This window comes from Peromyscus eremicus, chromosome X, assembly GCF_949786415.1.
Source record: "Peromyscus eremicus chromosome X, PerEre_H2_v1, whole genome shotgun sequence".
Classification (NCBI taxonomy): Eukaryota; Metazoa; Chordata; class Mammalia; order Rodentia; family Cricetidae; genus Peromyscus; species Peromyscus eremicus.
The window spans coordinates 16229217-16256380 of record NC_081439.1 but is presented as its reverse complement, the minus strand read 5'-3'; the positions used below and the strand labels follow the sequence as shown (position 1 = coordinate 16256380).

General features: G+C 40.8%; 1 protein-coding gene across 2 annotated transcripts in view; it reads right to left on the bottom strand.

The window, feature by feature from the left end:
• The window catches only part of Wnk3 (WNK lysine deficient protein kinase 3), a 131959-nt gene extending 106271 nt beyond the window's left edge, over nucleotides 1–25688 (bottom strand). Inside the window, exon 1 of one of the 2 annotated variants that reach the window (XM_059249949.1) lies at nucleotides 25505–25688. The gene's annotated coding sequence lies outside the window, so the exon portion shown is untranslated. The remainder of the gene's footprint in view (nucleotides 1–25504) is intronic. The other variant, XM_059249948.1, reaches the window with a different exon arrangement.
• Nucleotides 25689–27164: the final 1476 nt, after the last annotated feature.

Genomic DNA, 27164 nt, shown 5'->3' with positions numbered 1-27164 from the left:
AAACCAATACACTTCCAATGTCACTTACAAGATTATTATTTCCTACAAGTGAAAATAGGTAGAAGTTTTCTTTCTTTTTTATACTTATTTATTTACTGTGTGTACACACTTGCAGTGGCCCACCATAGGGCTTACATGGAGCTCAGATACAACTTTCAAGAGTCCGTTCTCTCCTTTAACCATGTGGGTTCTAGGATCAAACTCAAGTTGTCAGATTTGGTAGCAAGCACCTTCACCTAGGAAGCCATCTCAAGGGTCAGAGAATTTTTTTACCTTAACTACTTATTTTGAAATATTTTTAATTTGAGAAAGAACTTGCAAGAATATACAAAGAATGCAGTACAACCTTCACCCACATTCCCCAAACGCTAAAATTTTAAGTGAGGTATTTTAAAAGTGAGAATAATGATACTTATTCACTTCACCTAACTAAAGGTCACTTATGCAGAAATCCAGAAGACAGATTTCTAAGCAACCCGAAATAGGTAAAGTTATATGATTCTTTACAAAAAACTTTCATGTATTTTGGAGTGTAGCACTTCTTTCAGAAACTGAAACCCTAAATAAATGTGTTAGCACATGACTGCAATGCCAGCGTTCTCAGGTAAAGGCAGAAGAATCAAGAATTTAAGCAACCTTCAGCTACATGAGTTCAAGTCCGGTCTGGAGTACATGAGACTCTTAAAAAAAAAAAAACAAAAAAGAAAGAGACCCCTGAAACTCTGCTGGACATGGTGACACATGCCTGTAATGCCTATGTATAGAAAGGTACTGCTAGGGGTTGGGGATTTAGCTCAGTGGTAGAGCACTTGCCTAGCAAGCGCAAGGCCCTGGGTTCGGGAAAAAAAAAAGAAAGGTACTGCTAAATAATCCCGAGTCCAGGGCCAGCCTGGGATACAGAACAAAAGACCCTGTCTATAAAAACATTTTCTAAAGGAAATCCTTGGTGCATGCCTTGTAATCTCAGATACCCAGAGGCTGAAATAAAAGGATAAAAACTGCAAAACCTGCCAGGACAACATAGCAAGACCCTTCGTAAAATAAAAAATTGGAAAGGGCTGGGGATGTAATTCTGAAACAGAGCAATGGCCTAGCATGTGTGAGGAGGCTCTGAATTCAATTCTCAGTACTCAGCAAAACCCTCTGGAATCTTTTTAATACTCTAAAATTTAGATTTTTTAAATTGTATGAATTTTTGCCCAGTGTATGAATGTGCACCACATGCATGCCTGGTGCCAGTAGAGGTCAGAAGACGGCATAAGATCTCCTGGAACCAAAGTTATGGACAGTTGTGAGCCACTATGTGGATGCTTGGAACCAAACCCAGGTCCTCTGCAAGAGCAACAAGTACTCTGAGCCATCTCTCCAACTGCTGAGCCATCTCTCCAGCCCCCAAAATCCTGAAATCATGATTTTAAAAAAATGTATTTTATGTGTATGGTTGTTTTGTTTCCATATATGTCTGTGTACAATATGTATGCCTTGTGCCCAAAGAAGCCAGAAGAAAGCATCAGATCCCCTGGAATTGGAGTTACAGATGATTATAAGTTGCCACATGGTGGAACCAGATCCTCTGAAAGAGCAGCCAGTGCTCTTAACTATTTAGCCATCTCTCTAAACCCCAAAGCCCTGAAATCTTATTTAAGCTCTAATATATTTTTAAAAGTCCAATTCCCTGATATCAAATAATAGTTAAACTAGAGACAAAGAGCGATAATATATAATTATATAAGCCTACACACACATACATTTAACAATCATGCCCCCAAATACGTGAAATAAAACCTAACACACTGAGGAGAGGACCAGACAGTTCAATAACAAAATATTTGGACAATACTATCAAACAACCTGACCTAGCTGACATCTGTAAAACATTCTCTAGGCAAAATATAAATTATTTTCAAGCACAGATGAGGCATCTCTAGAACACATCATATGCTATGCAGTAAAACTAGTATCAATAAAATATGTTCTCTTTTACAACAAAACAGTTCAATTAAGGGATGGAGCTCAGTTGGTAGAGTGCTTAGCTAGCATGAAGGAAGCCCTGAGTCTGAGCCCCAGTACCACATAAATTGGGCATAGTGATGCATGCCTATAATTTCAGGACTCATACAGCGGCAAGAAGATTGGCCCTTCAAGGTTATTTTCAGCTACATAGAGAGTTGAAGACCAGCCTGGGCTGTGTGAGAAGAGGGAAGAAGAAAGGAAAGAAGGCTGGCTAAGGAAAATAACTAAACTAGAAATTAACAACAGAATGACAATGGAGATCAATAGAAAATTAATGAAAGGGCCGGGTGGTGGTGGTGCATGCCTTTAATCCCAGCACTTGGGAGGCAGAGCCAGGCGGATCTCTGTGAGTTCGAGGCCAGCCTGGTCTACAGAGCGAGTTCCAGGACAGGCTCCAAAGCTACACAGAGAAACCCTGTCTCGAAAAACCAAAAAAAAAAAAAAAAAAAAAGAAAGAAAAAAAAAAGAAAGAAAATTAATGAAAGGCTAAACGTAAGCCTTAAACCTTAATGTTCTTTGTCAGGTGATTTTCAACAAAGAAACTAAGACTATTCAATACCTAAGTGGCAATCTTTTCAGCTAAAGGTTCTGAACAACTCAAATCAATATGCAGACGAGTAAACTTGGATCCTTAACCCCACATCATGCACAGAAATTAGTTCAAAATGGACCACAGACCTAAGAGTGAGAGATAAAACTGTAAAAGCTTTTAGAAGAAAACACCAGACTAAATCTTGGTTATCCTGGGCCTGGCAAACATAATGAAATAAAGGAGAAAACTGACAGCAGAGCAGCCATCAGTTGAGAGTCAGCCAAAACTAAATAAAGACCAGTCTGAGACACATAGTGGGAATGTGTCTGGAAACAGTAACTAAGGGGCTGGAGAGAGGGCTCAGTGGTTAAAAGCACTGGCTACTATTCCAGAGGACACAGGCTCAATGCCCAGCATCCACGTGGCAGCTCACTGGAGCTGAAACCCCAGTTCCTGGGAATCCAATTCCCTCTTTGGTCTCCGAGGGCAGCAGGCATGCATACAGCAGACATACATGCAGATAAAACACCCATACACCTCATTTTTAAGCAACTGAGCAAGTCTACAAGTCAGTAAGAGAGGAAAGGGAAGAAATTATCTCATAAAAATGTTAAACCTTTGCACTTCAAAGAATATGATTATGAAACTGGAAAGGACAACCCAAATGGTAGGAAAAAATATAAGATCGCAGGCAGATCTCTGCGAGTTTGAGACTAACCTGGTCTACATAATGAGTTCTAGGCCAGCCAGAGCAACAAAGTGATACTCTGTTTTAACATAAAACAAGCAAACAAAGAATACATGAAGAATTCTTACAATTTAATAAGGAAAAGGCAAACCAATTTTAAAATGTGCGGCTTAGCATGTTCAAAGCTCTCGGTTCAATCATCAGCACTCTATCCCCCGCAAAAATGGGTAAAAGGTTTGAATAAATATTTTCTAAAGAACATGAAGCAAAGTCTTTCTTATCTATAGTTTTACTTTCCACAGTTTCAGTCATATTCAGTAAACTATAGTCCAAAAGTAACAGAAAACTCTGGGAATAAAGCCAGACATGGTGGCACACGCCTAAAGCCCAGTAACTGGGAAGCTAAGGCAAGAGGATTACAAGTTCAAGTCTAGCATGGGCTACATGATGATACCAAAAAACCCACAAATAAAAGGGGGGAATGGGTGAGATGGGTCAGTGGTAAAGGCTCTTGCCACCAAGCCTGACAATCTGAGTTATTAAACCCATATGGATCCCAGGACCCACACGGTGGCAGTAGAGAACTGATTCCCAAAAGTTGTCTTCTGGCCTCTATAGTGTGTGCTAGTGCACATATATGTAAATAAATAAACAAGTAAATAATGTAGTAAAAGTTAAAAGAAAAAATTCCTGGAAGAAGCAAAAACATTACATTTATATAAATGTATTATAGCATTGTCTTACTTTTCTACTGCTGTGATACAAGTGCCACAATCAAGGCAACTTACGCAGAAAGGGGTTTATTTGGCTTACGACTCCAGAGAGCTAAGAATCTATTATGGTGAGGCAGTGTAGCAGCAAGCAGCAGAGATCATGTCTCAAACAGGAAGTAGAGAAAAACTTGAAATGATGGAGTCTTTTGAACCCTCAAAACCCACCCCAGTGGCATACTTCCTCCAATAAACCCACAGCTCTTAATCCTCCCCAAACAGCCACCAACTAGGGATCGAGTATTCAAATGCCGAGATTTACGGAGGACAACTCATTCAAACCACATTCCACTCCCTGGCCTCCACAGTATTGTAGCAAAAAAAAAATTCATTTAGTCTTATTTCAAAAATCCCTATAGTCTTTCTCAGTCTCAACACAGTTTAAAAGTCCAAAGTCTCTTCTTAAACTCAAAGCAATCTCTTAATTGTAACCCCTGTAAAATCAAAAAGCAAATTACATACTTCCAACATACAATGGCACAGAATATACATTACCATTCCAAAAGGGAGGAAAGAGATAATATTGGACCAAAGCAAGACCAAAACCCAGCAGCACAAACTCCAAATCCTGTAGTTCTATGATGTCAAATGGCTTGGATGGCTCTACCCTTCCCGCTTTACTGACTTCTACACACTTCCCTCTCTTGGGCTACTCCTACTCCCTACATGTAGCTCTTCTTAGCAGATATCTCAAGATTCTGACATCTCCAAAATCCTGGGATCTCCAATGCAATCCAGGTTTCATACTCACAGTTTCACACAATGGACTCCCCTGCCACACACCTGGTCTCAGTGGCTTTCTGAACCCTGCTCTACAAGAGCAGCAAGTACTCTTAACTGCTGAGCCATCTCTCCACCCCATCCACTACTTTTTTTTTATTTAGCCTCAGGCACATTCTTAGGACACAGGCAGAAAGATCAAGAAGATTCCACAACCCCTTCACTCCTGTATACTTCATGAACCTAAGACCAGAACCACACAGTCATTTAGGGTGAACTCTAGAGCCCTTGATTCACATTCGTAGCAGCTTTGATTTGTTGTTCCTTTTTAGGAGCAGAAAATTCCTTATGCCTTTTCTTCTTACAAGGTGAAAGCTTAGCTAGGTAGGGGCTTGCTCTGAGGGCATCATTGCCTTTGTCACAATGCAGATCAGGCCTTGCCTTAATCACCTTAGCTTTTTCAGCACAAGCTTTGGCTGTGGTGTTCATTTTCTCTTTAAACTGTACATTTTATATCTATTTCTGCCCCACTTGCTCTTTTTCACTATAGGCCTCCATAAGAGTGATTACTAATAATCACACAACAGAGTCAATATTCAGGTTATCTTGAAATATCCTCCACCAAAGAAATTAGTCTACTGCTTTTTTGAGGATTTAGGGGTTTTTTTTATTTTATGCATGAGTGTACCCGGCAACTGCAGAAGCCAGACGAGGGTTCTGGATCCCCTACAACTGGAGTTACAGACAGCTATAAGCTGCCATGTGGGTGCTGGGAACTGAACCCAGCTCTCTGTAAGAGATACAAGAATGGTCTCTATCCCAACTGCTATTATTGTTTCCCTCTGAAACTTTTTGAGCTGGGCCTTTGAAGTCTGAATAGCTCCCAGCACTACTGGCTTCCAAGGTCCTACGAAGATTGAGCATTAAGCTCTGCTTATAGCATTCAACCAATTTTCTAGTCCAAAGTTCCAAAGTCTTCCACATTCCTCAAAAACAAACAAACAAGAAACTACATGGTCGGATCTGACACAGCAATAGCCAACTCCCTGGCACCCACTTCTGTCTTAGTTTCCTTTCAATTGCTATGATAAAAGATCATGACCAAGGCAACTTAAAAAGAAAGCATTTATTTTGGGCTTACTGTTCCAGAGGCATCATGGCAAGGCAGCATGGCAGCAAGTAGCAGGTATGTCGGCTGGAGCAGCAGCTGAGGGCTCACATCTCAAACAGGAAGCATAGAGAACAAACTCGAAATGGTGCGAATCTTCTGAACCCTCAAAGCCCACCCCCAGTGGCATACTTCCTCCAGCAAGTACTCTTCAGCCTCTCCAAATAGTCAGCAACTGCTCCAAATATTCAAATGTCTGAGACTTATGGAGATATCTCATTTGAATCACCACAAGCATAGTTTTATAGTAATAGTAGTAAGTTAGACACGAAGATGTACACTTGTAATCTCAGAATCTAGGAAGCTGAGAAAGAAGGACTGTGAAGTTATGGAGACGTTGGGCTACACAGACCCTTTCTCAAAACAAACAAATGAACAAACAAAAAAGTCTTAGTAGTATTTCATCCTTATAAAACTGTCATAGAATTCAAATCACAACTTGGGTTTTCAATAATTTGAGTATTTTTTCTTACACAATAAAGGTTTAGTGAGTTTTGTGGAGTTAGTTCTTTACTTTTAATTTTACATAGATTCTGGGCATCAACCTCAGGCCACTAGGCTTGTATAACAAGCACCTTTCTCCATTGATCCATGTTGCCAGCTGCAGTCAGTTTTAAATATAATAATAAGGTAGAATTAAAGTATTTTGTTATAATTGTTCTATCTTTTACTGGCCTATATTACCATTCAAACTTTATCCTATGTATGAGTACATAGGAAAACAATATTTTTTTTATAGGATACAGTACTATGGTTTTAGCCATGTACTGAGGGACTTAGGTCCTGCACAGATAGGGCAGGGACTACTGCCCAATAAACACAAGAAACAATATTCAATATCATTACTCATCTGGGGAATGCAAATCAAACTACAATGAAATATTACTTCATACCCAAGAGGATGGCTACAATAAAAAGATACTGTAACTGGCATTAACAAGGATGTGGAAAAAACAGAGCTCTCATTCATTGCTGGTGGAAATGTAAAATGGTGCAGCTAAACATTGTGTGGTGGTTCTCCAAAAAGTTAAACAGAGTTACCACGTGACACTAAAACTTGTCCACAAAACTGGGGAAGCCCTGGATTTGATCCCCAGTACATATAAAACCATACATGGTAGACCAACAAAATGGCTCAGTTTGACAAACCTGAGTTAAAGCCCTGGAATTTATACAGTGGAAGTAGGGGACCAATTCCTGCAAGTTATCTTCTGACCTCTACATGAGTGCTGTGGCACAAGTGCACAGACACAAACATACAAAATAAATAAATAAATGTTTATATTAAATAAAAAAGACTGGGCTAGAGAGATGGTGATTAAGAGTACTGGCTGCTTTTCCAGAGGACCTAGGTTCAATTACCAGCATTTACATAGTGACTTGAAACTGTAACTCTAGTTCCAGGTGATCCAATGCTCCCTTCTGGCCTCCACAGGCACCAGACACACAAGTATTGCATAGACATACTTTTACTAACACCCATACACATGACATAATTTAAAAAATTGAAAATTTTAATTTGGGAAGCAAGAAGATCAGAGTTCAAGATCTGCCTCCACCACATAGCAAATTGAGATCCGTGTAGGTTACAGGATAAAGGCACTTGCTACACAAGCTTGGAAACCTGAGTTCAATCCCTGGAAACCACATAAAGATAGAACTGACTCCAGACTCCACAAAGTTGTCCTCTGACCTCACATGTGCTGTGGCATGCATTTCCCCCCACATCACTCATACACATACACACATACACACACACACACACACACACACACACACACGTATACAATAATAACAAAAAGTTGTACACAAGGATTCATAGCAGCACTATTCACATAGGCACTTTTCACATAGCTGATTAATGGAGTTCTAAAAACATTATAAATATTCAGTGGAATATTACTCAGCAATACAAAAGAATGTCATGCATGCTTACAAAAGTAAGACTTGACAATATTACACTAAGTGAAATCAGCCAGAGGAAAAGCCCACATACTTTATGATTTTGTTTATGTGAATTGTCTAGAAATGAAAATCTATAGGAACAGAAAAGAATTAGTGATTAACTGGGGTGAGAGCAATAAGACAAATGACCATGTATGTTCTTTGGGGTAATGTTATACTTTAGTCAGACTTTGCCTTGCAGTGATAAACTACCTTATAATTTAAGGGAAAAAAGATTTATTCTGGCTCATAGTCAGAAGCTTCAGTCTGCCATGGCAGAAGGCCATGATAGAGCATGACAGTTCACATCACAGTAGCTAAGAAATTCTAAGAGCTGGTTGTGGTGGCACATGTCTTTAATTCCAGCACTTAGGAGGCTGAGGCAAGAGGATCTCTGTGAGTCTGACACCAAGCTGGTCTACAAAGTGAGTTTCAGAACGAAAAAGGTAGAGAGAATGGCTGTGCTGCAAGACTTCTCCTTTTCCCCCTTTTATTCCATGTAGGCCTCAGCCTACGTGATAATACTGTCCCCTTAGTTAATCCTCTCTGGAAATGCCCTCAATGTGCTTCATTGTTCTTGGAGGTGCTTTTACAATCCAATCAAGTTGACAATCAAAATTAAGCATCACCTAGTAACTAAAACTAGATTGCAGAGCTAAAGGAATAGCTAGCTCAGAGGTAGAACATAGGTTTAGCACACTCCAGAGCCTGGGTTCAATGTTCAGTATCATGAAAAGCAGCTTTCGTTTGGTTGGCTTTTCAAGACAGAGTTTCATCTGTGTAACAGCCCTGGTTGTCCTGGAACTCACGTCGTAGACCAGGCTGGCCTGGAACTCATAGAGATTCACCTGCCTAGTGCTGGGATTAAAGGTGTGTGCCACCACACCCAGTGAAAAGCAATTTTTAATGTTTGAATAAAAACAAGACCAGTGTTATAGAAATGGTTGTAATCTTAGCACTGAGAGACTAAGGCAGGCAGATCTCAAATCCAAGGCCAACCTGGAACACATAAAAAACCATAGTCTCAAAAACCAAAAGTAGCACTCGGGAGGTAGAGTTGGCCTTGAGTTCAAGGCCAGCCTGGTCTACAGAGCGAGTTCTAGGAAAGGCGCAAAGCTACACAGAGAAACCCTGTTTCTAAATAAATAAATAAATAAATAAATAAATAAATAAATAAATAAATAAATAAAAGAATCTGGCCCAGGATACAGGCCTGTATTGCAGTTACTTGGTAGGCTCAGGAATAAAGATCACAAATTCAAGGTCTACCTGGTCTACAGAACGAGTTCTAGGAAAGGCGCAAAGCTACACAGAGAAACCCTGTCTCTAAATAAATAAATAAATAAATAAATAAATAAATAAATAAATAAATAAATAAAAGAATCTGGCCCAGGATACAGGCTTGTATTGCAGTTACTTGGTAGGCTCAGGAATAAAGATCACAAATTCAAGGTCTACCTGGGCTACAGAGTAAGTTCAAGTGCAGCTTGGAAACTTAACAAAATAAAATATAGAGAGATGAGGAAATGGTTCAGTGATAGGGTGTTTGTCTAATACATGTAAGGTTTTTGTTTCAACCCCCAGTACCACAAAAAAACCCAACCATAGTAAAACTGGATTCTAATGAAGGCTATAAAACCTTGTAAATTTACCAAAATAATTAACTATGACATTTACAATGGGAACTTTTTTCCCCTTTGAGATGGAATCTCACTATCTCGCTGTCTGTACTCAAGCCCCTTAGTAGGTAGGACTCTGGTTCCTCCAAGCTTGACTTTCCAATGGTGAATCTTTTTTGTAATTTTATCTTAAACTGAGTGTACTAGTGCACACCTGTGATCCCAGCACTTGGGAGACAGAGGCAGGAGACTCTTGAGTTTGAGGGCAGTCAGAGGTATACAATAAAACCTTGTCTCAAACAAATATATCTCAATCAAATATTATACCCTCCTTAAATGTCTTGACACAGCCAGCCAGACATGGTGGTTCACACCTTTGATCCCAGCACTCGGGAGGCAGTGGCAGGTGAATTTCTATGAGTTCAATGCCAGCCTGGTCTACAGAATGAGCTCCAGGACAGCCAGGGCCTCATAGTGAGACTCCCTTCTCAAAGAAGGGGAGGGAGAGAGGGAGAGAAGGAGAGGGGGAGGGAGGGAAGGCAGGCAGGCAGGCATCTTAACACATTTAGAGCTTAGTGTGGTGACACACACCTGCAATCCCAACACTTGGGAGGTAGAAGCAGAGAGATCAGGCATTCAAGGCCAACCTGGGCTACATGTCTCAAAGCAAACAAACAAATCTTAACATATTTTGACTAAACTCAAAGCCATTATAATATCAAATATGTTTTAAAAAACTATACTGACCTCTCACTTCCATCTTTCTGGGGTTTCCCTTCTATGTCTGTCTACAATAAAGTATTCTTTTTTTTTTAAAATCTTGTTTTAGGAGTGGTTCTCAAACTATGGGTCATGACCCCTTTTGGGGTCAATAGACCCTTTCACAGGAACCCCATATCAGATATCCTGCAAAGCAGGATTAAGGATTTACACTAAGATTTTTTTAAATTAATTTATTTTTTTAAGATTTTATTTTTCATGCACTAGTGTCTTGCCTGCCTGTATGTCTGTATGAGGGTATCAAATCCCCTGGAACTGGAGTTAAAGACAGTTGTGAGGTGCCATGTGTGTGCTGGGAATTGAACCTGGGTCCTCTGAAAGAGCAGCCAGTGCTCTTAACCTCTGAGCCATCTCTCTAGCCCTACATTAAGATTCTTTTTCTTTTCAGATTTATTTATTTATTCTATTTACTTATTTATTTATTATGTACACAGTGTACCACCTACATGTATGTCTGTAGGCCAGAAAGAGGGCACTAGATCTCATTACAGATGGTTGTGAACCACCATGTAGTTTCTGGGAATTGAACTCAGGACCTCTGGAAGAGTAGCCAGTGCTCTTAACTGCTGAGCCATCTCTCCAGCCCTACATTAAGATTCTTTTCTTGGGGGCTGGAGAGATGGCTCAGAGGTTAAGAGCACTGCTTGCTTTTCCAAAGGTCCTGAGTTCAATTCCCAGCAACCACATGGTGGCTTACGACAATCTATAAGGAGATCTGGTGCCCTCTTCTGGCCTTCAGAGATACGTGCAGACAGAACACTGTATACATAATAAATAAATAAATCTTAAAAAAAAAAAAAAGATTCTTTTCTTTTAAAGATTTATTTATTTATTACGTATACAGCATGTATGACTGCAAGCCAGAAGAGGGCACCAGATCTCATTACAGATGGTTGTGAGCCACCATGTGATTGCTGGGAATTGAACTCGGGACCTCTGGAAGAACAGTCAGTGTTCTTAACCTCTGAGCCATCTCTCCAACCCCTACATTAAGATTCTTAACAGTAGCAAAACTACAGTTAGGAAGTAGCAACAAAAATAATTTTATGGTTGGGGGTCACCACAACATGAGGAACTGGATTAAAGGGTCACAGCATTAGGGAGGTTGAGAACCACTGTTTTAGAGGGAAAAGACTCAACAATAACAAGATGCAATAACTAACAACTTAAGGACAAATAATGAATAAGAAAAACGAGTTCTAGGACAGAGGTATAGCTCTGTAGTGGTACATTTGTCTAACATACGAAAGACTCTAGGTTTGGTCCCCAATGGCACAAATAATAATAACAATAAGAATAATAATATATTTTAAACCAGGCAAAGGACTTCACTAAGCATTCTTTTTCTGATCTCTTCATCATGGATTCAATAGTAGCTCCTTTTCCTCCTTTTCAATTATTTTTCTCATGGATCCAATAGCTGCTACTGTTGCTCTCCCTCTTCCTCCTCATTCATCCCTGGGGACTGAACTTAGGGTCCTATGCATGCTAGGTAAGCATTTTTACAAAGGATCTAAATGCCTGCGCTTTCTTTTTATTTTCAAAACAGGATCTCAGTCAGTTGCCCAGGCTTGCTTCCAACCCACTGTATAGTAGAGACAGGCCCTGAACTTCCCAGGGAGCTGGGGTTATAGGCCTGTACAACTAGGCCTGGCTTCCAATACTTTCTTGACCATAAAAAACACAGGCAGAGTTTGGAGTCAGAGAAACCTGCAATCAAATCTTGGTTTTTGCCCTGCAGCAAATAACTTAACCTCACTCATTTTTTATTTCATTTGTGAATCTCACAGGACTAATATGAAAATATAAAGTACTTAGCACAATGCCTGGCACAATATAACAATCAATAGATAAAAGCTTTTATTTTCCACTTCTTAATATCCCCTAGGGCAGTACTGTATTAAAGTACCATTCAAGACCATTGAAACGGCTCTGTGAGTAAGGGTGCCTGCTGCCAAGTTTGACAACCTGAGTTCAATCCCCAGGGCCTAGGGAAAGAAAGAACTGAGTCATGTAAACTGTCCTCTGACTTCATGATAAATGCACACCTACCTCCATATATAAATAGATAAATAAATAAATGTAAGAATATTAACAAAATAATGCACTATTCAATAATACTGACAAAAACATTAAATGGCTATTCAAAGGGACTCAATTCAGGAAGTCAAAAACATAATGTATTTTTTAAAGACTTTCCAGTAATAAACCACGTTGGCATTGCTGAAGAGATATGCTGCAGTGAACAAGTTATGTGTTCCATATTCAGCAACATAGAAATACAGCACAACAAAAAAGTCAACAAAAAAAAAATGGGCTTCAAATCTGGAGTTTCCTCAGGCCTGGAATCAACTATTAAGTTTACAGCTATATAGTATAGCCTATATGTAATAATTTTTCTTTCATAAAATGGTAATATAGTAATCTAAGCCTAGGAATATATATAAAGGCAACTACAAAAAACACTTCTATAGAGACTGTGAGATATAAGGGGAGATTCACAAATTTGTATCCCACCTCTATTCCCTCTACACATGGAAATCCAACCTGGATCCAGTACATTCTTGCAAACCAGTAATCCCAACTACTCAGGAGACTAAGACAGAGAGATTGAGCCCAGGACTTAAGAAATAAATGTAATAAGACTCTCACCTCAAAACAAGACAAAAAGTCATTGCTATAAAATGAATTTTAAAGAAATTTTAAAGAAATCCTAAAAAAAGGTATATTTAAACAGTAAAAATTGTCCATTAACAGTATTATGTCTCATACATACATTTTTATAACAATAAACATCAAGTACCAATGTACAATCACTAAGTCAACATCTAAGAGTAAAAGAACAAAACTCAGTCCTTGTTCTCAAGGATTTTACATTTTATCCAAAGTTATAACATATTATGATTATTTGCTACACTTTCATATCTATTTTTTCATTTTCATTTCTATTTTTTTTTTGGTTTTATCTTGTGTGAACTACCTGTGTTTTAGGTGTTTTGTTTGTTTCTTTTCATTTTCTTAAAGTGTATTGTTATGTAGCCCTGGCTGGCCCAGTACTTGCTATGTAATCCTGTCTGATCTTAAACTCAGAGCAATCCTCCTACCTAAGCCTCCTAAATGCTAGCTTTACAGGCCATGTGCCACAATGCCTGATACCATATTTCTTTTTATTTATTTATTTATTTATTTTCATTTTACATACCAATCACAGCTCCCCCTCCCATCCCTCCTCCCATTCCCTGCTCCCTCTCATCCTCCCCAACCCATCCCCCATCCAGTCCTCCAAAAGGGTAAGGCCTCCCACAGGGAGTCAACAAAGCCTGCTACATTCAGTTGAGGCAGACCCAAGCCCCTCCCCCCTGTGGCCAGGCTGAGCAAGGCATCCCACCATAGGGAACCTCCAAAAAAACCAGTTCATGCACCAGGGATAGATCCTGATCCTACTGCCAGGGGCCCCTCTAACAGACCAAGCTACACAACTGTCTCCCATGTGCAGAGGTCCTGGTTCGGTCCCATGCAGGCTCCACAATTGTCAGTCTAGAGTTTGTGAGTTCCCATGAGCTTAGTTCAGTTGTCTCTGTATATTTCCCCATCATGATCTTGACCCCCCTTGTTCATATAATCCCTCCTCCCTCTCTTCAACTGGACTCCCAGAGCTCAGCCTGGTGCTTGGCCGTGGATCTCTGCATCTGCTTCCATCAGTTAGTGGATGAAGGCTCTATGATGAGAGTTAGGGTATTCACCAATCTGATTATAGGAGAAGGCCAGTTCAGGGACCCTCTCCACTACTGCTAGGAGTCTTAGCTGGGGTCATCCTTGTGGATTCCTGGATTTCCCTAGCACCAGGTTTCTCCCTAACCCCATAATGGCTCCCTCTATCAAGATATCTCTTTCATTGTTCTCCCACTCCATCCCTCCCCCAGCCCAACCATCCCGTTCCCTCATGTTCCCATCCCCCACCCCTACCCCCTAGTTTACCCAGGAGATCTCATCTATTTTCCATTCCCAGGGCGATCCATGCGTCTTTCTTAGGGTCCTCATTGTTAGCTAGCTTCCCTGGCGCTGTGGGTTATAGTCTGGTTATCCTTTGCTTTCCATCTAGTCTGATATTTCTTCATTTATTTGCTTTGCAATGCTAGGGACGGAATCTAGGGCCTCAGGACACATGCTAGGCTGAGCTATTATACTCCAAGCACCTTCAACATTTCTTTAGAAAATATGTTTATCTTTGCACCCCCAAAAAAGTATAGTATACAGTAAGTTTTTTTGTTGTTTGCAGTACTAGAACCTGGGCCTTCTACATGCTAGACAAGTATTTTACCCTGAGTTCTTTCTGCTTTTTATTTTGAGACAGGTTCTCATTAAGTTGCTCAGAATGGCCTTGAATTCAGTCTGTAGTCCACTGTCTACCTTGAATTTGCAATTCTATCTCAGCCTCCTGAATAGCTGGGATTATAGGACTGCACCATCTGGCCCAGCCTACACTAAATTTGAGGCATTTTGTTTGTATTTTGAGGCAAAACATTACTCAAGCTGGCACAAAATTCTGAGTTCAAGCCATCCTTTTGTCCCAGTCTCCCAAGAGCTGTGACTACAGGTGAATAATACCATGCCCAACTCACTAAGCTTTTTTTCTTCTTTCCTTGTTTTGGAATTTTGAGACAAATATACCTATGTACACCAGGCTGTCTTTGAATTCTGAATGCTAGAATTGCTCTTTTTATAGTCATGACTTAGGATTTCTTTTTTTCTTTTCAGCTCATAGAAGGCTCTTATTCTTCTTACTCTGTAGCATTAAATGTTTTGCTACTATAAATATTTCATTACACATGTATAGATACATGTGTGTGTGTGTGTGTATATATATATATATATATATATATATATACATTTGTAGCAGGCATATGTATATGTATATATATTTTTTAACTTTCATTGAAATATACTAACATATCAAAGTGAGTGGATGTAATCTTTATACAAGGCTAAAAAATTGCTTCCCATGACCATTATACCAATTTAAACTTCCACATACAATATGTATCTTTTACCTTACACTCGTGACAAAAAAAGTTCTATCAAACATTTTGACTTTTAACATTCTAATGGGATTTTAAAATCTCAGTATGTTTTCTTTTTATGCAGCACAGAGGATCAAACCCAGAGCCTTGCACATTAGCAAGTACTCAATCACCAAGCTACAGCTTCAGCCCTCAGTATGCTTTCAGTTAACATTTAACTTACAAGTGAGGTTAAGCTATCTTCCATATAAATAATGATTAACAAGTTAAGAATAAGCCAGGATTAGGGATGTAGCTCAGCTGATGGAGTGCTTGCCTAGCATGAATAAAGTCCTAGGTTTGATCCCTAGCATCTCATAAACCAAGCATGGGACCCACAACTGTAATCTCAATACTCAGAAGGTAGAGGCAGGAGAATCAGGAGTTCAACTTCAGCCCTGGCTACAACAGTAAGTTCAAAGCCAGCCTAAGATATATGAGACTTTATCTCTAGTTGGGTGGTGGTGGCACACGCCTTTAATCTCAGCACTGGGGAGGCAGAAGCAGGCGGATCTCTGTGAGTTCGAGGCCAGCCTGGTCTCCAAAGCAAGCTCCAGGAAAGGCACAAAGCTACACAGAGAAACCCTGTCTTGAAAAAAAAATCGAGAGAGAGAGAGAGAGAGAGAGAGAGAGACTTTATCTCTAAAAAGGAAGAAGAATTCAAAAATTCCTATTATCACTGCTACCAATGAAGGAAGTAAAGTAAAGCAAGATGAACAAATTTTTTTTTTTTTGGTTTTTCGAGACAGGGTTTCTCTGTGTAGCTTTGTGCCTTTCCTAGAACTCACTTGGTAGCCCAGGCTGTCATTGAACTCACAGAGATCCGCCTGCCTCTGCCTCCCGAGTGCTGGGATTAAAGGCGTGCGCCACCACCGCCGGCTAAGATGAACAAATATTAAAGGAGATGGAGCATAATGATGCACTCCCATAATCCTGGCATGACAGAAACTAAGGCAAGAGAATTACTAGCTTGTGACCATCCAAGACTTCATACTGAACTGAAATTCTGGGTATGGTGATGCATACTTTTTAATACCAGCACTGGGGGGTGAGAGGCAGGAGGCTCAGGATCAAGGCCAGCCAGAGCTACATGAGACCTTTTCTCAAAACAGAAAGAAAAAAAAAAAGCACTCAGGATGTCCAAGGCAAGAGGATTCGAAGTTCAAAATTATCCATGGCTATATAGCAAATCTGAGATCAGCCTAGGCTATGAGAGACCGTTTCAAAAGGCCAAAATATTCAAAAGTAAACAGAAATCAAGTAAATTGAACTAAAATGGCACAGCTAGAAAAAACAGCCAGGAGGTAGGAGAAAGGAACAGCTCCGTGACAGAGAACTTGTTTAGAATGTTCCAGGTCCTTAGTTCCGTCTCTAGCCCCACAAAAAACAAGCCAGAGGTCAACACCAGTATCTCACTCTCAACCCCACTTATAACTACTCCTAATAAGGGGCCCCTTATAATACATGTAGTCATATAACACTAAGTTGCACAGATATATACACTGAAAAAGCATATTACATTCTTTGGAAATAAAGTCTCTGCAAGGGATTGATTTGATAGATAGATAGATAGATAGATAGATAGATAGATAGATAGATAGATAGATGGATAGATATTAGTATATACTAGTGAAGAAGTCAGGTGAAAGTCAGGCATGTTGACATTATTCCTACAATCTCAATACAACAGGAGGCTGAGGATTATAATTTCCAGGCTACCTGGGGCTAAATTAAACTAAAAAAAAAAAACTCAGTGAAAATAGATATAAGCCATAATTATCTATCATTTAACCAAAAATTGACACTGTATATATCTAAAAAACCAATTATATCTGTTATATAGTTTATGGTTGTCCAGATCAGGAATCTATCTATCCAAATAATTTGAGTCAAATTCTTTTATTCTTTTTTCTTTTGATGATGTTGTTTGTTTTGGTTGTTTGTCTGTTTAGCTGGCTGGTTGGCTGATTGGTTGGTTTCAGACAAGATAAGCCCAGACTGGCCTAGAACTCTCCGTGTAACTAGAACTCTCTGTGTAACTCGTGTGCCCTTGGACACAAACTAGATCTTCCTGTCTCTGCTTCCATAGTGCTAGAATTACTGGTCTGCACCACCATGCCCAATTGTTTTTCTCTAATTTTAAAGGAATATTTCACCTTATACAATGTAGACCAGGCTGATTTTGACCTTACAGTACTCCTGCCTCGGTTTCTTGAGTGCTAGGATTTTAGGAATCTACCACTGTGCATGGCAAATAATCTTAGTTCAAAAAGAACACTGGAGAAATGGCTCAGTAAGTAAAATGCTTACTATACAAGTATCAGGACATGAGTTCAGATTCCCCAGCATCCATGTAAAATAGCTAGGCATGGTGGTTACTTGTAACCCCAGCACAGAGTCAGACAGGTAGATCCCATGTGCTTCCTGGTCAGCTAGTCTATTAATTTGGTGAGCTTCATGTTCAGCGAGAGACCCTGTCTCAGAAACTAAGGTGGAGAACTATAGCAGAAGACACCTGGTATTAACATCTAGTCTCCAGACACACTGGCATGGGTGAACACATTTACACACACATGAATATCCCACACAGAGATAGATAAATAAATAAGTAGGCAAAAAGCATCCCTATAATTTCAACCTAAGGATTTTTTTTAGCTCATCATATGAAGTTTAATCATATAAAAGCTTCCCTGGGGCTGGTGTGATGGTTCAATGAGTAAAGGTGTTTGCTTTGCAAGCCTATATAATGATCTGAGTTCAACCCCTGAAATCCGTATCAAAAAGGAAGGAGGGAACCAACTCCATAAAGTTGTCTTCTGACTTAAACACAGACACAGACACACACACACACACACACACACACACACACACACACACATACACATATAATAATAATAATAATAATAATAATAATAAATTTTTAACAAATATAAAAGTCTTTCTGATAATACAGAGCTTTGGAACATGCCCACACAACCAAGTACAATGTACAATCTTCACAAATGTAAAATTTAAAAGCTTGTAGTCAATTCACATGTAAAAGAAGGGAGGAGACAGGTATAAAATCTTACCACTAGTTGAGAAGCTACTGGCATTTGATAACTGCTGGGATAGGAAGTGTCAGCCTTTTTTACTGGTGTGACCCCTGGTAGGCTGACTCCAGGGCAGGCCACACATCCAACAGAAGTAGGGCAACACAGAAAGACTCCATGGGGAAAAAAAAGAAAACTCATTGGATGGGAAGAGAGGTGAGGGTGGATATGGAAGGACTGGAGGGGGAGGGGGAGGCCGGTAAATATGATCAAAATATATTTATGAAATTCTCAAAGAATTAATAAAATATCGTTTAAAGAAGTTCAGAGCTGGTGGCCTAGAGTGCATACTACTGCTCTTGCAGAGGAGCCAGGTTTGGTTTCCAGCACCCACATGACAGCTCACAATTCTAGGCTATCAAAGCCCCCTTCTGGCCTCCATAGGAACCAGGCATGCATGCAGTATACATGCAAGAAAAACATTCATACACATTAACACTTATAAATCTTTTAAAAGAATTGTTCAAGGTCATCCTTGGTTACACAACTTTAAGGCCAGCCTGAGGTGGGTTTAAGAATGAGCAGCAAATGGCAAAGGCAACAACAACAACAACAAAATAGATAACTGGACTTCATGATGCTTCAAGAAGGACTTCAGTGCCTCAAAACACACTATCAAGATAGCAGACAGAGTGGTGCATACCTACGATTCTAGCATTTAGGAGGCTGAGCCAGGCGGAATCAAAAGTTCAAAGCCCTGCCTGGGCTACACAGCAAGACTCTCAAAATAAATAAATGAATGGACGGGTGGATGAATGAATAAATAAATACCAAAATCCTTCAATCAAAGTACAAATTCAGGGGCTGGAGAGATGGCTCAGAGGTTAAGAGCACTGCTTGTTCTTCCAAAGGTCCTGAGTTCAATTCCCAGCAACCACATGGTGGCTCACAACCATCTGTAATGAGATCTGGTGCCCTCTTCTGGCTTGCAGGGATATGTGCAGACAGAACACTGTAGACATAATAAATAAATAAATCTTTAAAAAAAAAAAAGTACAAAGTCAGGGCTGTAATGTAACTCAGTGGTAGACTAGCTGTCTAGCACATAAGAGACCTTACATCATAAAAAAAAAGACAACTCAGACAGAATGGGAGAAATTATTTGCAAAGAATATCACCTAGCAGAGTCTAGTATCTAGAATACAGTTTTTAAGAACCTTTATAACTCAGTCGGGCGGTGGTGAGGCACATCTTTTTTTTTTTTTTTTTTTTGGTTTTTTTTTTTCGAGACAGGGTTTCTCTGTGTAGCTTTGCGCCTTTCCTGGAACTCACTTGGTAGCCCAGGCTGGCCTTGAACTCACAGAGATCCGCCTGGCTCTGCCTCCCGAGTGCTGGGATTAAAGGCGTGCGCCACCACCGCCCGGCACATCTTTAATTTCAGCACTCGGGAGGCTGAGGCAAGGGAATCTCTGTGAGTCTGAAGCCAGCCTGGTCTAGAAAGTGAGTTCCAGGACAGCTAGTGTGGTTTCACAGAGAAACCCTGTCTCAAAAAACAAAACAAAACAAAAACAAAAAACCTCTTATAATTCAATAAAAAGAAGTAAAAAATTTTTCAAATGAAGGTCTTTTAAGATCTAGAAATGTTACCTTTGTTGCAGGTGGCTGAATGAAAGCTCTGGAATAGATTACATTGATTGATTTCTATTTTTTTTTCTTTTTGAGACAGGGTCACACTATATCATTGGCTGACTTGGAACTCTCTATGTGGACCAGGCTGGTCATGAACTCACAGAGATCCTGCCTCTGCCTTCTCATTGTCTGTCTCAATGGCTTTGCTGGGATTAAAGGCATGTACCACCACACCCCATAAGACTAATAATGTTTTACCACCATAAAACTAAAATAAATTTCTACAAATCATCAAAAAACTCTCCTATAATTCATAAAAAAGAACCAAACTTAAAAATGAACAAAGGGGGTTGGAGATTTAGCTCAGTGGTAGAGCGCTTGCCTGGCAAGAACAAGGACCTGGGTTCAGTCCTCAGCTCCGGGGGGAAAAAAAAAAGAACAAAGGTCTTAAATAGCTCAAAACACTTCTTCAAAGAAGAAATATAAATAGACAAAGCACAAGAAGAGATGCCCCACATCATTAGTCATTAGGGAAAGCAAATCAAAACCACAATGATACCACTTCACACTCACCATGAGGCCATTAAAAAAAGAACAACAAGTTTTGGAAGGAGATACAGAAATTGGAATCCATATATATAATTGGGTATGATAATGTATAATGGTGACACCTCTGTAGAAAACAGTTTGTACATGATCCACTAATTTCTTTTCTATTTAACATACCAAAATAAGTTAAAATGGGCGTTCAAGCAGAATCTTACATGTGAATATCTACAGCAGCACTACCCATGAAAGTTTAAAGGTGGGTAGAAATATTCATGAACTCATGAATGGATTTTTAAAAATCTGATATATTCTACAGTAGAATATTACTCAACCACAGAAGGCATGTATACTGGGTGAATCTCAAAAACATGCTAAGAGAAAGAAGTTGGGCATCAGAGCTGGGGATATGGCTTGTGAGGACCTGAATTTGGATCCCCAGAACCCAGGTAAAGCCAGATGCTGTAGCATGTGTCTGTAATTTCAATATTCCTACAGCAACTAGGGAAGTGGAGGCAGGAGAATGCCCAGATGAAATACCCTGCCTCAAACAAGATCAAAAGCAAAGACTGAAACCTTAGGTTGTGCTCTGACTTCCCTATGTGTGACATACACACCCACATTCACACAAAAACACATGGGGGGGGGTTCATGCAAAGACTTAAAAGAAAAAAGTCCGACATAAGAGGTTTGGGGTTAGTATTATGATTAGAGACTGAGCAAACCCATTGAGACAAATAAGGGTTACTAGGTGTTAGAGGGAGGAAAATGGAGAGTGAGTACTTACTGAGTAAGTACAGAGTTTCCTTTCAAGGTGATGAAAACATTTTGGAATTAGATACTAGCCCCAAGTACAGTAAAGTTACTTAATGTCAAAGACGTATACTTTAAAAATGATTTAAAGCCAGGCTTAGTGACTCAGACCTATAATCCCAGCAACCTGGGAGACTAAGGTAGGAGGATCACAAATTCAAGGTCTGCCTAGGCTACAAAGTGAGTTCAAGTACAGCCTGGGCAACTTACTGAGACCCTCTCTCAAAAAGTAAAGAGGGCTGAGGATTTGTTGGCCAGGGGCAGAGTGCTTTCTGGACATGTACAGAGCTGATTGTTCAATCCCAAGTACCATAAAAAATAAAATGAATTTATTAAAAGGTAAATTTCTTACTGAGTTTTATCACAATTTAAAAGTACCCATGCTAAAAGATGGCAAAGATCTATTTCATTTCTCCTAAGACTTTTTAAAGGAGCCTGAGTGGGTATGTGGTTCCCTGCTAGAGTGTTTAAGTAACAGGCAGGAGACCCTGGGTGCAATTCCAAGCACAGTTTCTTTTAAAAGGTAAGGAAGAAGGGCAATGAGAAGGGAAAGGTTTATATGGAAGGAAGGGAAGGAAGGGAAAAAGAAAAAAGTTTCAGAAGAAATAAATATTCCTGAAAGAAAGGGTATGAAAGGCTCATTTCTACAATAAGTCACTCTCAACAACTTCAACATTCTCCAAACCAAACATCTCATGATATTTATAGAACAACTATAAATACAGTACTTATATATGAAGCCCAAAAATAAAAATTAAATTAAAAATGGCATCAATACTAATTTATAAATAAATACCTTTATCTATGTCCTTTACAGTCATCTAAATTAGTCATTGCCTAACAATATCACAAATTTTATGATATCTCAAATAAAAATGGGCAAGACACACTCCTGTGAAAGAATCTTGGCTTTTAGCCATGAGACCTAAGTATATCCACAAGTAGAGCTGAATACTTAATATTAAAATAAGAAACAGAAAGGTTTTTTTTTCTTGCACACAGTTCATCCTCATAAAAAAAAAAAACATGTACACAAAAATTTAAACTCTCTTCTAATTACTTTTTGTTTGGTTGGCTTTTTTGAGACAAGGTCTCTCTGCGTACCCCTGGCTGTCTTGGAACTCACTATGTGGACCAGGCTGGCCTTGAACTCACGAAGATCCATCTACCTCTGCCTCCTGAGTACTGGGATTAAAGGTATGTGTCCCATCTTCACTAGTTTTAATTCCGTTACCTAACTAGAAATGTGTTACTACTATATAACATTTTCTTATTTTCTGTATTTCTATCTATTATGTTTCTTTGCAGTCTTTGGCCTTATTAATTACTGACTAAGCAATGGACAATTTGGTGAAAACAGAAAGTCTTCAGCTTTACAGAAAAAAACTTAAGGCAATACTACAAACATCTAATGCCTGAAACACTAAGAAATAATTATGGCAATGAATGTAGAGTTGTGATGGGAGCATTAACATTGCTCCAAAGTCAGAAGTGCAGGGTCCACTACTTACTAAATCAAGCATTTTGTTTTGTTGTTGTTGTTAGTTTGCTTTGCTGGTTTTGAAGTGTGGTCTCACTAAATAACTCCTAGATATAGACCAGGCTGGACTAGAACTCCCAAACATCTGCCTGCCTCTGTCTCCCAAGTGCTGGGATTAAAGGTACTGTACCAGACTTATCTTTGACCTTTATACTCTCTTTCAAATATGAGGAAGATACAGAAAGAGAGTGGGAAAGTATGTGTAAAGTATGTAGACAATCTAAAGAGGGGCACAGCGGAGAAGGCGGCAAAGGGAAGAAAGGAGGAGCAGAAGAGGCTTGAGGGAAATAAGTCTAGTACTTGTCTTCAGCCTCAGTCTCAGGATATGATTGCAGCCTTATCTCACCCCACTCCTCAAATACACTTCTATACTTCTATACCCTTCCACTCCAGGAATAGCTAGTTAAAAACTAGGAGACCACCTTTCCTGGAAGAGTTGCACATTTCTAAGCTCCCACTGTATCTTTACACTTCTACTCTATTTAATGTGTGTTTGATATATATACTAGTATATATGCATATATACTATCCAATATATTTATATACATATACAAAGACTTCATCTCAATCTCAAACTAAACACAACATTAATCTTTGCATTAAAACTATAAGTAGTCAAAGAAAGGATTATATTCTTTCCAATTTCAAAACAGAATGCAAGAAATGTTCTCAAATTTACAACATTTCTAAGAACTCAATATATCTCAGCAAAACTTGTAAAAATAATCATCAAAAGTTAAAAATCCATAATCATTAATTTTGACCCAGAATAGAATGAACATATTACAAGATCTTACCAGAAGCTAAGTAACATATTCAGAGAACAAAATGTCCAAGTATTCTATTGTAATTTAAAGTTACACCAGCTGCAGATGCAGCTCAGAGGTAGAGGGATTACCTAGCATACTCAAGGCCCTGGGTTGGAGCCTCATCGGACAAAGAAACAAAAACACTGAAAGCAAGTGTCAATTTTCAAATAAAACAAATTCAAGAATAACCAAAAACATCAGTTATCACGATTAAACACTCAAAATCGAATTTTGTACAATCTGACTAAAATTTAACACAAGGTATCTTTCCCTCAGGCTGACCAGTTTAAATAAATTTTAAATTAAAAAATCCAAAGAGTTACAGACTGTCTAAAAACACCTCCAGTTCTGTATCATACACTAAAATCTCTTGAAAAGTTCTCTTTATATTAAAACTTAGGAGGCAGAAGCAAGCAGAGTTCTCTGAGTTCCAGGCCACCCTGGTTTACCTTGCAAGTTCCAGGTCAGCCATGCCTCCATAGTGAGACCCTGTCTCAAAAAACAACAAAACAAAACACTATTCATGAAAAACGGTTAATAACGCCTCCAAATATTGGCTGCAATCACTACTACACAGATTTTTCACAACTCAAGACTACTGATTGATTCATATGACTGTCTCAGCAGTAACCCTTAAGGGATCACACCTGAAGGCTGAGGCAGGAGGATAGAAGGGAATTCAAGACCAACCTTGGCTAGGTGAATTTCAGGCCAGCCTTCGCTACAGGATGAGACCCGGTCTGAGAGAGAGCAGGAGAGGGGCAGGGAGAGAGAGGGAAGGGAGAGAGGGGGAGGGAGGAAGAGGAGCAAGAGACACAAAACTCGCACCTCTTGAAGGCTTAGTCTTGTTTTAACAGTGTATCGACCGGCAAGATAGAGACATACATACACCCTGGGGGTTTCCACCCACATCCCACAATATAAATGTTTCACAGCGCTTAACTAAACAAAACCTCTTTCAATACAGGGAAATCACCTCATGACTTTTATCCTTACCCTATCATACCCTCTCCTCCCCATTCCCAGCAAGTCAGTCACAGAACACAAACCACACCTCTCAATTCCCTTGCACCTAACACAATTTTCACAATCAGCCTGCTGTATCCCTCACCCATATTTCAGTCCTATCAACCCTTCTACATCAAATGAACCTCTAAATTAAGCCTACTCTTTCCCCCACTCCATTTCCATCAATATAACACACCCAAACCTTGTTGAACATCCCACACCCAAAGCGATTCTTTTAGTAGCACCAATCTCACTTAAATGATCTCTCAGTCCCTTTGTCAACCATCTCCTGTAGCCTCACCTTCCCCGTCTCTTAGTCTTCCATCAACTGCCAAAGTTGCCACCCTCCCCAACAGAAACAAAAAAGGAAAAGAAAAAAAAAAAAAACGCACCTTAACCTCAAATCTGTCCTTCTCCACTTTCCTCACCTCTTAATTTTCCTCTCCGCACTCGGTCAGTTAGACTCAAGCTCTTACAACCCCAAGACCTGAGTCCGGCCTCGTCCGGTACCTTCGGGTTGACCGCCCGCACCTTGCCTGGGTCAGGCAGCTCCCCCTCAGCACACACACACACTGGGGCGCTTACTCTGAACAGACTGTTGGCCGCCGCTGCCTCCTTCCATTCATCCTGGGCCCATTCATCTCTCAGCCCGATCCCGGACACGCCCCCCGGCCTCCTCCCTCTCTCGGGGTCCTGGGCTGGCCGGGACCCCTCACCTCACTCGAGACTCTGACGGACGGAGACCCACTCTCTTCACTTCTCCCTCGCTGTCTCTCAAGCCTCCTCCAGCCCCCCGCCCGGCCACCCCGTAGACTAGACACACACACATATACCTCCTCCTCTAACGCCTCCTCCGATGCTTCTTACTCCCCTCCTCAGTGTCTCGAGCTCGTCTCCGAGTCCTGCGCGCGTGCGCGCGTCTCCCCGCGAGCCCACCGAGCCAGCAACCGCGGTTGGGGAGCGAGCGGGCGGGGTTAGGGGAGCAGGGTGCGAGCCCAAGCTCGCGCTCGCCCCGCAGCTGACCGGGCGCAGGCGTACTGAAGCCAGAGAATTCTGATGGACTGGAGAGGGGCGGGGAGGGGAAGGGAAGGGAGGGAAGGGAGGGAAGGGAGGGAAAGGGAGGGAAGAGAGGGGGAGGGGCGGAGAAAGCCAACTGAGCAGCCCCGACTCGGAACGGCCCCTATCATAGCGAGGCGCCCGGAGACTGGCCAACTGGCGCTTGCGCACACCTTCCCCCGCACTCAGCGCAGCAAGGTGGATGCGCGCGTCGAGGAGAGAAGCTTCTCCCCATAGCAAAGAGAAAAATCTCAGCGAGGAGCCACGCGAGACACCTCTAGTGTGTTCTGAAGCGCTCGTCCCCAATGCCGCTTTCCCCTTTCCCCTCAGAAATTAAAACAAAAAACAAACAAAAACGAAAAAACCTCCAAAAACAACTAACTGAAAAGAGATCCAATCACACACCACTTCTAGCACCGGCAGACCGCTTTCAGCTCTTTGTTAACCTTAAAATGAACCAGCTCTATGGATACTTTGTACCCACCAGTATCTTTTTTCACCCGCCACCCCTTACTCACTTTTGCCAGTTCCCGGTTTATCTCGCGAGACCGATACCTGCCGGCTTCGGGATTAGAAGTCGAAGCACAGATTTACAAATACCTGTCTCCTGGTTATGTTGCAAAGGCAACGGCCACGGCATATACCACCGCCGCCCCCCCGCCCCCAGGACCTTAATGCGCGCGGGGGAGGGGGGGCAACAACCAAAGCAGGGATGGGAAAGGGAGCTAACCGATTTTTGACAGCGTGTAACCGCTAGGCCTAGGCACGTGGCCTGTCCCTCACAGGCGGGTGCGGTGTACCCTGGGAATTGTAGTTTTTTGTTCCCACCTCATGTCCCACTCCCATCCTCAGCCATACATAAGGCCTCAGACAGGGAGGGGGATTGCCGACGCCATTTTGTGGGGAACAATGGCCAATGGCCCTGGTGATGACGGGTGGGGGGAGGGAGCAATGGTTTAAGGGTTCAGTTAGCCTCCTCTGGCCCCTCGGTATCATAGCAACCCCTTCAGAAGCCTGGCCCCGCCTGCTTGCTACTCTGCCGGGCTTGGACTGCTAGCCAAGGAAAAAGATACTTTTTCCCAGATGCTGACTCTTATCACCCATTATCCACCTCCCTGAAAAACTCTCAATTCCTCGAACTAGTGAGTGCTGTCTTCATCAAGCTTTCGTTGCATGTTAGCCTCAGCTCAGTGGCTTTAAGAAGTACTCCATATGCTGTATGAGGCACAGTGAGGAATTGTTTCTATAATACGTAACAATCCTGCCTTGACGAAGGAAGAAACTGAGGCTCAAGGAGGAGAAAACAGACATGACTTGCTGAAGGGTAGCCAAACAAACGCTAAGCAGCAGTTTCAAAGATTACCAAGTTATTTCGAGTCTTAATCTGTCCTTACTCCCACGAGACAGTAACTAGAAAGCGTGACCACCTTTTTGCTT